The sequence below is a fragment of the Pteropus medius genome, unplaced genomic scaffold (assembly GCF_902729225.1).
Source record: "Pteropus medius unplaced genomic scaffold, Ma_sr-lr_union100, whole genome shotgun sequence".
Lineage (NCBI taxonomy): Eukaryota > Metazoa > Chordata > Mammalia > Chiroptera > Pteropodidae > Pteropus > Pteropus medius.
Genome location: NW_024354500.1, coordinates 10,078,332 through 10,089,454, shown reverse-complemented (window position 1 = coordinate 10,089,454; position 11,123 = coordinate 10,078,332). Strand labels below are relative to the sequence as shown.

Genomic DNA, 11,123 nt, shown 5'->3' with positions numbered 1-11,123 from the left:
AATGAAATAAATAAAGAGGCAAACTGCAACTCAACCTAAAAATGAACTTCCCCATAATAGAATATACCTCCTCCATGTCATAGGCCTAATCTGAGATTCAGAATTTTTTGGGTTCATGAGGCTGAGCCTTCCAGGTTTTTTAGGATGAATTGCAGGGTCAGCAGAGCGTGCTAGGAAGAGACTGGAAATGGGGCAGATAAGGATAGGAAAGAACTAAAACCAAGCCTGACCCCAGGGACCAGGTCTCAGTGCCATGGAAAAATGTCTGTAACAAAAGGCTGAAGGGCTTGTTTTCTGAGGGGCTTTGTGAAATGAGAGGTACGAGCAGCGCTGCACACATTTATACTTTATGAAGCAAAGCACCAGGAGGAGGGTATGAGAACACAACATCCCTCTGGACCATGATAGTGTCAGCACCCAAGGAGACTTTGAGTTCTGTGGAAGACACTGGATATATCAAAGTACCCAAAGGAGGGGCCATAGTAATAGGCAGAGTATCAGAAAGAACTTCGGGAGATCTATTTGTGAACACACGTGAAATATTCTAATGGGGATCCCAGAACCACTCTGACACTCTGAAGGAATTGTGTAGAGGCTAGAGGCCCTGTGTCAACAGATGAGCAGTATGTCAGTACAATTTAAAGTGATCTTACCCATTCCCACAGATTAATGAATTCTGAGGAAATTTAAATTTTCACTGGAAAAAAATGGGGCACCACACTATTAGTAGATTGAGCACCGGATTGAGAGGGGCGTAGATATTGGTTGTCATTTTGGTTATTAACTAGCTGGTTTACCTTGGGCAAGTCAAGAATCTGAATTTAGACTGGAAGGGTCTTTGCAGTTGATTAGGGCCAGCCTCTTTCCTCCAATTCATACCAATGGGAGACTATCACATGGAGGAGGTATATTCTAGTATTGAGAAGTTCATTTTTAGGTTGAGTTGCAGTTTGCCTCTTTATTTATCCTTTGTGCCTTCTAGAGAAACACTTACATTAACTGCTCCTCTGGGGAAGGTATTTAGTGGGATAAGAACACCATCTCTTAAGATTGCCAGATTTAAAATTCTAATTCTCTCCTTTTCCTACGTGACTTTCATTAGATTACTTTGCTAAGTTTCAGTTTCCTCACCTATAAAATTGGTGTAATAATAGTACTACAACATGGGATTATTATTAATATTATTTTCCCACAAGATATACTTTCAAATACCTAAAAATGGTCATCATGCCTTCCTCTGATTTTCATTTCCTCAGGTTAAATATTTCGAAGTCCTTAAAACATTGTCCAGAATGACATGGTTTCCTGAGCCCTTTTCTTCCTTAGGATATTGTTTTTCTTAAATGTCACACCAAAACTAAAAACCAATATTTTAATGTGCAAAGTACAGAGGATGATGAAATCATGTTTTCCAGTGATCTAGACCTTAAGTAGACTATATTTTAAATCTCTCAATCTTAGTTTACTCACATATAAAATATCTTAGTCTGTTGGAGCTGCCATAATGAACCACACACTTGGTGACTTAAGCAATAGAAGTTAATTTTCTCACAGTTCTGGAGGCTGGAAAGTCCAAGATCAAGTTTCCGGCAAGGTAAATTAAATTCTGAGGCCACCTGGCTTGGCTTGTAGGTGGCTGCCATCACACTGTGTGCTCACACGGTCTCTTCTGATGAGGATACTCATCCTATCTGATCAGGGCCCTATCCTTATGACCTCATTTAAGCTTAATTACTTCCTTTGAGCCTCCATCTCTAAATACAGTCACACTGGGGTTAGAACTTCAACATAGAAATTTGGGGGAGACAAAGATTTAGTCTATAACAGCTTCCAACTTTTCTAATTTCTTTTATCTTTTTTGGAGAACTTAAATCACACCATCGTTGCCTACCCTAAATATATGTATTGGATTCTATTTAATTAGACAATTTTTTTTTTTTTAATGGGAACCACTACATTGTCCTAGGCACAGAGTTTAAGAGAAAGGGCAGTTTCTGCTTGCAAAAACTCACACTCCAAGGTCAGAGACTGAGAAAACAATTGGAATACAACATGCTATGAGTCACTTTATAGTATGAGAGAGGACTTTATTTTACTTTGTTTTCAGCAGCATCTTTCCATGGTACATATGATCTTTGTCATTACTGGGGACAGTATTCCAGCACTATCTTATTTTTTGTTGTTGTCGTTATTGTTGTTTCGCCCCTCCCCACCGCCCCCCCCCATCAGCCTGATCTCAAGGTCAGTAATTTTAACACTTTTACCTACATCCTCAATTTTCTTGACCCATCATTGCTCTGCTCCTCCCAGCTAATTTATCCTTAATTTTGAACTTATCCATTGATCTGCTGTTCCCAAGGCAGTTAAGCCCCATAGAATAGTGAAGAATTGTGCTGATTAACTATTTAAAATTATAGGTTTAAGCCTCAGCAGGCAGTTTAGCACTGCAAGGCAAACCTGTAACTTGATTGTAGTTAATGCCACTTCTTAGTCCACCGTGTCTGATGAAAACCTTTATTGCACTTACTAAATTCCTCATTTCACACCCTCCTGAAGACCACTTTGATACTTCACCTGATATCTAAGTTGTCCTCAGATAGTAACAATGCCCTGCATTAAATGCAAGGCAATCTCTAGCCCCATTGCCCAGGGTTATAAACAAATACTATTATTTGCTTAGTTCTCACCCTTTTCATTCCAAAACTCCTTGATTTTCAATCTATTTTCTGTTCCACATATGGCAGTTAAAGACTTGACAACAGATTACCACTTCCCAGTGTTTTTCCCTTGACACAATACTATCGCCAGGATTTGAACTAAACATGGAGTGCCCTACTCTTTAGACTGTTCCAGAACTCAATTCTTGGACAATTTCTATTTATACTCACTCCCTCTGTGATCCCATTTAATCTTATGTCTTTAAATTAATATATCATCCACATGCTGATGACTCCCAATTTTATTTCTCTAACTCAATCTCTCCCCTGAAACTCTGGACTCCTTTAACTCAAAATCTCATTTGGGATTTGCCATCTGAAACTTAACATGTCTAAAATCAAGCCTCTGTAAGAGGACACTTTTGGGAGAGAAGGACATAGTCATTATCTTGATTGCAGTGTTTCATGGGTGCATGTCTATGGAAAAACTCATCAAACCGTACACTTTAAATGTACACTTTGTTGGACATTATAGTCAATAGGAGGCAAGGGCACATCAAAAGTTTTGACTTCAGTAAAGTGATGCACTATAATTGTAAATGTTACTTTCTTCAAATTTCTGAAATGCTTTTCATTGAAGAGAACTAGAATCAACTAAGCATAACTATTAAGTTCCCAAATAGATTTAATTATACTGTACTCAATTTGGGATTCTGAGATTTTTTTCCTGTTATAACTCAGTCACATGGCATGTTGGGTCCTCAATGGTGGACATATAGTAAGGGGAAGAGGCCAGGACTTGTGAGAATGAGACAATGAAGTCTAGTTTTCATATTGGAAATGTACCCTCCTCCACCCCAAGATGGTCCATAAAATTTCAAATATGACACATTTGTGTTCTGATTTGATCTCTGTATATACCCAAACATGTAGAAACAGTGAGGTGGAGAAAAGCCGGAGGCAATGGCAATATTCAGTGAGGCAACTGTAAGTATTATGCTTTAAATATTTGGATCTGAAACCAAACTTTTAGGAGGAAGGATGAGAAAGAGGGTCCCACCTCTATGAAGGAGGGACTGGCAAAGGATAAGCACACAATCCCAGTAACCTGGGATTCAAATAAAGGCTCTAATTCTAACTGGGGAACTGGTGTAAAAATCATGAAAACAGCCAAAAGCTCTTTCACACAGGCTGAGCAAACAGCAAACATTATGAAGCACATAATCAGTTCAGAGGGCACTTGATTGGGAAGCAAAGTGCAATAGGATATTGGATTTGTGGCAACAGAACTAATTTTAGAAAGCACGAAATGGTAGGTTTGAGCCAACTGAACTTTTAGGATAACCTGGAAGCACAGTGTAAGGCAGAGAAAAGAATTCCTATTGGCTACTCACTAAACCCAGACACAGTACATTCTGCTTTCAACTTCTGAAACCAGTCCTAACCAAGCAGATCCAACTATTATACTCCCATTCCTTTAGGTCACTAAGGCTTTTGAGTCTCCACTGAGTTCTCTATTAAGTTGCAGATATTCTGGAGGATAAATCTCTCACCTTGCTAACTTAAAGCCCCTAGTCTTGGCTAGTTGTTGGGTGTTGTATTATTACCTAATAAGTCAGCATTCACGTATCAGAAAGCTAGAACAGTCTAACAGCAAGACCTCTATTGTGTGAAATGAAAAAATCCTAAGTGTATACTAAAACATTTACATCAACTAGTAATTTTAAATTTTATCATGCATTGAGCATTCAAGTAATTTCAATAAAATATCGTACCTTTTTGTACTCAACTCTCATTTCCCATTCAGGTGTGGAACACGCAGTTAATAGCACTAAATATGACTATGTACCTTCCACTGAAACTGTTTTAGGGAATTCAAATTATAGCTTTTTAGAGTTCTAACTCTTGCTCAAAAACATTAAGGGTACTCTTCTAACATTTCAGCCTTGTCCTTCACTTGTCACCCTCAGGTTTTGGAGCATACTATCTTTGCTCAGTCTTTATGCCTAAATCTTCCCCACATTGAGAGTTGACTCAAAAATTCACTTGTTCTGTCTTCAGATATATGGCTTGCTTTTCTTGGCGTATTGTCACTACTGACATATAATACATAGGAAGTACCTTACGTTTAACCTCATTGGCAGAATCCAGAATGGTGCTATATATAACATAAATGCACATTGCCAATCTGATCTGAATTATATCTAAGGAAGCGTTAATATTACGATGGGAAGAAAGAGCAAAAACTGCAGGAAAAGGTCAGAGGGCTCATTTTGTCTATTTCACAACTTTTCTAAGTTTGCCAGCTCTGAGAAAAGGTACTGAAAGTTTTGTGCAGGACCCTACTTAGTCTTTTATCACTCATTTAACATTTACTGTACAACCAAGAATGCTAAGGTACCTAGGCATTTAAATCAGTGAACATCTTACGAAGCATGTTAGAAAGTTCCTTATAGAACAGGACAAGGGGGAGGGTCAAGGGTGTAGATTGCAAATGTCAATTAACTCATGTCTATATAATAAAGAAATGCAACTAGGAATAGTCACCAATACACTACTTGGAAGTGGTTTTTATAGCTTCATGAAGAAATGTTGGAGTTACAAGATTGTCAATTGCTGCATTTTATATATCTTGCCTCAAAGGTTTTGTCTAAGGTCCAGCTTTTCTCATTTCATTTGGTAATACCAAGATGCTTATCTATTGGCACATTACAGTAATTTTTCATTATTACAAACCTCAAGAGCCCCTAATTTCCCACAAAGTACCTTAAGTTCACTTTCATAGAAATATACTTAACCATGTTCTTGTACCTACTCTAACATATGGATACCCCAAATACTAAGCCATTTAATTTTATAGTACTTTGTATTTTAATGTGAGAAACACTCCTACAGAACAATTTTGTACATTGTCTTATTACTTGGGGCAAATTCACTATGTGCCTGGCCACTTAGCCACAGGATTGTTCTCTCACGGGCTTCTCCTGAGCTCTATGGGTTCAAAACGGAATTATTTTCATTTAGGCAAAAAACAAACAAACAAAAAAACCCCCCACAAACATTTTAAGAAAAAGATGACAGCTCATATGAGGAAAAAACTTGGTGTTTTGACTATGATGTTTAAATATGGGCTTGGGGATAATTTCAGTGACCTTCCTCATGACCCTTAACTGCTATGCTGTGTTTGATCTTCTTTCTCAGTACTATTTTTAGCTTAAACAGCCTTTCAAATTACAATTATATCAGGACTAAACATTGTGATGCCTGGTATCCCCTCATCCCCATAAAAGGCCCTCTCTCTCCACTTTGCTCTCATCTCTATTATTATATAGTCAACATAAACTTTCACTCAGCTTTAATTACATGTATTTTAAATTCAAACAGGTGACCAAAGATAAGACATTCATTTGGAAATTTGATTACAAGGCTAGTTGACTGAAATATAGTTTGATACACATTCCTAGCAACAGGTCTAATAAGTTTTATCTACTGGTTAACAGGTTTTCATTCTCTAGGGCAGTGTGACATGATTAAATATAAATAGCTTCAATCCTATGGATACATTAATCTAGACTTGATGTTGGTTGAGAATCTATTTGCACAATTAAAATATAATCAATCTTTATCTGCATGTTTTCTTTCCATGTCCATAAAATGAAGAACTTTTTCTGATCACCAGCTTTCCATTCAACATCTAAGTCAATCTTGGCCTAAAAAGGGAAAAACATTTGAGATTTACAAAAGCATTAACATCAGAACTTACTTAAATACTAGTGTCCTTATACTGGTCTATCTCAGAAGCCAGATCCGTATTGCTTTTTCAACAGAAATTCAGGTTCGGGATAGGATCATCACAGATTAAGACTAAGGACACAACACTGACTACAAGCAAAATAATTCCACTTACAGAAATAGGGACGTCAGAGAAAACTGGCTTCTTTCAAAGAGGAGTTACCACTCACTGTTGGCAGATAAAAAAAAGATTATTGGGTGCTAGTTTTTCCTCTACAAGATTTATAATCTAACAGAACCTTGTTATTAAATCCAGACAACAAAAATTTATTACATTTTTGCATATTGGTCTTATCTCAGAAGCCGAATCCGTACATGTTTTTCTTCAGGTAATCAGCTTCGGGATAGGTTTCATCACTGATTAGACCATAAACCAAAGCAACATTAAAAGACAAGCACTATATTAGAAAATACTATAGCAGACCTTGTAAGCCACACAACTTACTTCAAAACAAAGTAAGGCTGCTAGTCAGTGACATCCTTAGCTTCATTAGTATTCATCAACCCCCAAGATGCTGTTCAAAGACAAGAAAATTAGCTTTTAATATACATAGACTAAACATGATGAATGAAAATACTAGTCCAATACACACCTGGTAAGATTGTCAGGTTTTAATCAAGTAACTTCCCGTATGTTTTGGAATTTTCCTTTGCATCTAATAAAAAGCAAGTTTCAAATGATTCGCCTTTTATTCCCGTAAATCAAGGTTTATTTCTTCAGTTTAAGAACTAAGCCCAACAGCACTTACCTCGGCATATCCATTTATCAGCTCCCTTACACCGAGCGCCATTGTTCCTGCGGGGGATCAATGTTTTAGACGAAGCATTCTCACAAATGCCACAGTTCAAGGTTTTCAGTACTAAAAAAACCTTCCCCGTCATCAATCCTATTTGCGCACAGCGCCACCTGGGTACAATTACAATTCAGTCTCTGGCAAAAATCAGGGACCTATTTTGAAATAATCGTTTGATGTGGCGACAGAACACACTCGCATTACTAATAAGGGCCTCTGGTTCTTAACGTAAAACTAAACCCTCGCTCCAAATCTTGGGAGTGTGATTTTCCTGCCGCCACTCAGGCTCAGCCGGCCGACTGCTCAGATTAAGCAACCAGGCCGCGCGCAGCGGTGGTGGCCAGCAGCAGCAGCCGCCACCACGAGTAAAGACAAGTGACGATCCGGCTGCATGCTTGCAACATACGAGCTCTCAATATACAAATCTCTAAACCTCTTCACAGCACTGCCGCCTCCGACTTAAGTCCGCGCCACCGCGTTCTCATCCGCGACGAGTACTCACCGACTTCCCAGGAACGTCTCCCAAGTCCCGACGCAAAAGAACGCACTGCGCTGCTAGCAGTTCCCTATATAGCCTCTCTTGAGTCAGACTCGGGCTGCCCCGCCCTCTCACATCTATTGGACGCGAGAGAGACGGGGGCGTGGCCGTTCGATGAGGGAAAAAGCGAGAGCGCGCGCGGCGGCTCTTTTCTTTCGGGGGCTCGTTCTGGGGCGTGGTGCGCGCGCCGCCCGCACGCCGCGTGTTCGCTGGCGTGCTGCTCTCCGTCCCTTCCGATTCTGGCTCTACGTGGCGCAGGAGCGGCGCCAGAATTCAAACGAACAGGCGTAGTTGAAGGCAAGGCTAACGCCTGCCGTGTGCCAAGCCCGCCCTAGACGGATTGGGTGGCTCGGGACTGGGAGTGGATTTGAGCTTTGCAGCTAAGGGCGGCCTCGGTTTATGACCCATTCGAGAAGTCGAGCTGACTGGTTGGCTGGTGTCTGGAGGGAGTTGACCCCCAGCGGCCACCGCATGCGGGGAAAGAAATTGGCGGGCTGAAAAGCTCGCGTGAAAAAAGCATGTGAAAGCGCCGCGTATCTCCGCCGGTGCACAGCCGGAATACCGCACCTCGCGAGAGCCGGCCCTCCGCGCGGCACGCAGCCCGGGGCGAGGTCCTATGGGGCCCACCCCACCCGCACACTTCCGTGTGCTGGCGCTGCTGTCACACTCTATGTTCAGCACAGAGAATTCTCCCTGGGACAGCAAACCTGAGAGGTAAACACTCCGTTTGCCAGAGGAGAAAACTGAGGCCTAAAGCAGTTAAGTAGTTTGCCTAAATTCACAACTGAAAAGCTTTGCTATTTTTAATTCCTTCGTACTGTTCGTTACAACGAATGCAGGAGAAAGATTAACTTGAGAACTGTTGTAGAATACTTTGTTCAAACGACACTAAATTTCAGTAGCAACGGGTGTATTTAGTATGTGAGTAAAATATGTGTATATGTGCACACAAGCACACGTGACACTTGAACATTTCAACACTTGAAAATCCAAGTCTTCGTAGAGCTAGTTCCTAATTATTATTTATGCGTTTATTGTCCTTGTGTAAGGAACACATGGTTTTGTGCACCGCTCTTTATTTTTCTGCTTAGAACAATACCTGGTAAAAAGGTTGAACGAACGAATGAATGACTAATGTGCGGTAGCTTTTTAGAATATTAAAATGAAGACCAAATTCCAGAATAAAAGATAATAGTGAAAAGCACATTTCTGTAACAGGAACCAAAGTGATGAGGAATTTACTTGGCTAGGCTTTACGTACGGTTTCAGACATCGTTTTGTAATGCGCAATGTAAATTTGTATATTGCTCATGGCAAAATAAAACAATACAAACGGATATAAAAAGCAATGTAAAAGTTTATTTCCATATTACTGGGAATCTTCTCCATATTAACAGTAACCACTATTAACAGTTTTTGAAACTTCCTATGCATGTGAGATGGTCCTTGGCTTATGATGGGGTTATGTCCCAATAAACCCATTGTAAGTTGAAAATATCTTAAATAGAAAATGCATTTAATACACCTAACCTACTGAACATCATAGCTTAGCCTAGCCTACCTTAAACATGCTCAGAACATTCACCATTAGTCTACAGTTGGGCAAATCATCTAGCACAATGAATACAGGGTAGAGTATTGGTTGTTTGCTCTCGTGACCATGTACCTGACTGGGAGCTGTGCCTTGTTTCCTCTGGCTAGCATCAAGAGAGAGTATAGTACCATATATTGCTAGACCAGGAAAAGAGCAAAATTCAGAGTTTAAAGTATGGTTTCCACTGGATGCATCATATCACTTTTGCACCATTGTAAAGTTAAAAAATTGTAATTTGAACTATTGTAGATTGGGAACTGTCTGTATAAATATATGTTCATATATTTTTCACATACAAATAGGATCTATATATTTTTCTGCAACTTGCTTTGGCCCCTTGTAAATGTCAGACATCTTTCTATATCAGTGCATACAGATGACTTTATTCTTGTTTATAGCCTACATAGTATTCAATTGGAAGTATCATAATGTAATCATTTTCCAGTTTTCCACTATGTCAGACAGTGCTGAAGTGAATTTTAGATTGTCTCATGCTGAGCTCGTGAGAATATCTGCCAGATCAATTTCTAGAAGTGAGTCAAAGGTTCTGAGAACTTAAATTTGTTGTAGATATTGCTTAATTGCTCCCACCTTCCTTCTACTCTCCCAAAATGCTTGTGTCATGATTATATTTTGAAGTGTGTTTTACTAATTGAAAAACATGCATGATTGATATGGCAATTATTACATAATTGAAATTGAAAATGATTACTGCCTTTGTTAGTTTTGAATAAGTGATGTGCTGAAGACCATCAAAATCATTTGGTCAAATCAGTACAAAACAATGAATTACTTGGAGAGCTAAAAAGTATGGATTCCTGGACACTCACCTGGAACTAGTTAAGCAGGCGTTCCAAAAGTGAGACCTAGGAAACATTTAAACAAGCATCTGGAGCAATGTTGTCCAAGAAGAACATAACATGAATCATAGCGAGTTGCTTATGTAATTTTAAATATGCTAGTAGCCACATTTAAAAAAAGTTTAAAGATGAAATTAATTCTAATACATTTTATTTAACTCAATATAACCGAAATATTTTCATTTCAACATATGATCAATGTTTTTGAGATATTTTACATTCCTTTTTTTTTGTACACAGTCCTCGAAGTTAGGTGTGTATTTTACATTCACAGCACATTTCATTTGACTGTTCACTTTTAAGTGCTCCATTGTCACATGGCTAGTGGTTAATGTATTGGACAGCACAGGTCTAGGGTGATTTATATATGTAAGAAATTTGAGAAACACTGTGTTAGGGTAAGTGCAGTTCTGTACAACTGACACATATTCTAGTCATTTTTTAAAAAAGTTCCATATTTTAACTCAAACTAATAACTAACAAATGCATTGCAAAATGAAACAAATCCAGAGTCTGATTATTGACAACACTGCCCTCCAGTGAACATGGGTGATAACTGTGAAGCCAGTACACAACTCATTCAAGATGTTTATCTCTTCAAGGAACAGAAAAACATACTGAGGGTTGAAACCACCAGTCATTGCTCCCACACCTAAAACAGTCAAGCAGATTGCTACCAAGTATTTGAAGGGATTTACGAAAGACCATATAACGGTCAAGGCTGAATTTAAAACTGTCCTTGAAGAATTTAGCGTACTGAAAATAAATTCTTATATTCTGTAACAAATATCCAGATTATCATTTTAGTCATTTTTTTGGGAAGAAATGTTCAATGAGCCCTGGTGAATGCAATGTGCTTCAGGGAAGGCTAATATGAATGCACAAAGT

At 39.0% G+C, this 11,123-nt stretch overlaps 1 long non-coding RNA gene and 2 other non-coding genes across 3 annotated transcripts; all 3 read right to left on the bottom strand.

The window, feature by feature from the left end:
• Positions 1–5,995: 5,995 nt before the first annotated feature.
• Positions 5,996–7,854, bottom strand: LOC120594815 (uncharacterized). Its single transcript, XR_005650699.1, has 6 exons — positions 7,746–7,854; positions 7,199–7,245; positions 7,043–7,105; positions 6,895–6,964; positions 6,565–6,618; positions 5,996–6,367 (listed from the first exon to the last, which is right to left on the bottom strand). It is a non-coding gene; the product is annotated as an uncharacterized LOC120594815 (long non-coding RNA).
• On the bottom strand, positions 6,449–6,517 carry LOC120595282 (small nucleolar RNA SNORD50). The gene has a single exon (XR_005650781.1). It is a non-coding gene; the product is annotated as a small nucleolar RNA SNORD50 (small nucleolar RNA).
• Positions 6,743–6,812, bottom strand: LOC120595283 (small nucleolar RNA SNORD50). The gene has a single exon (XR_005650782.1). It is a non-coding gene; the product is annotated as a small nucleolar RNA SNORD50 (small nucleolar RNA).
• Positions 7,855–11,123: the final 3,269 nt, after the last annotated feature.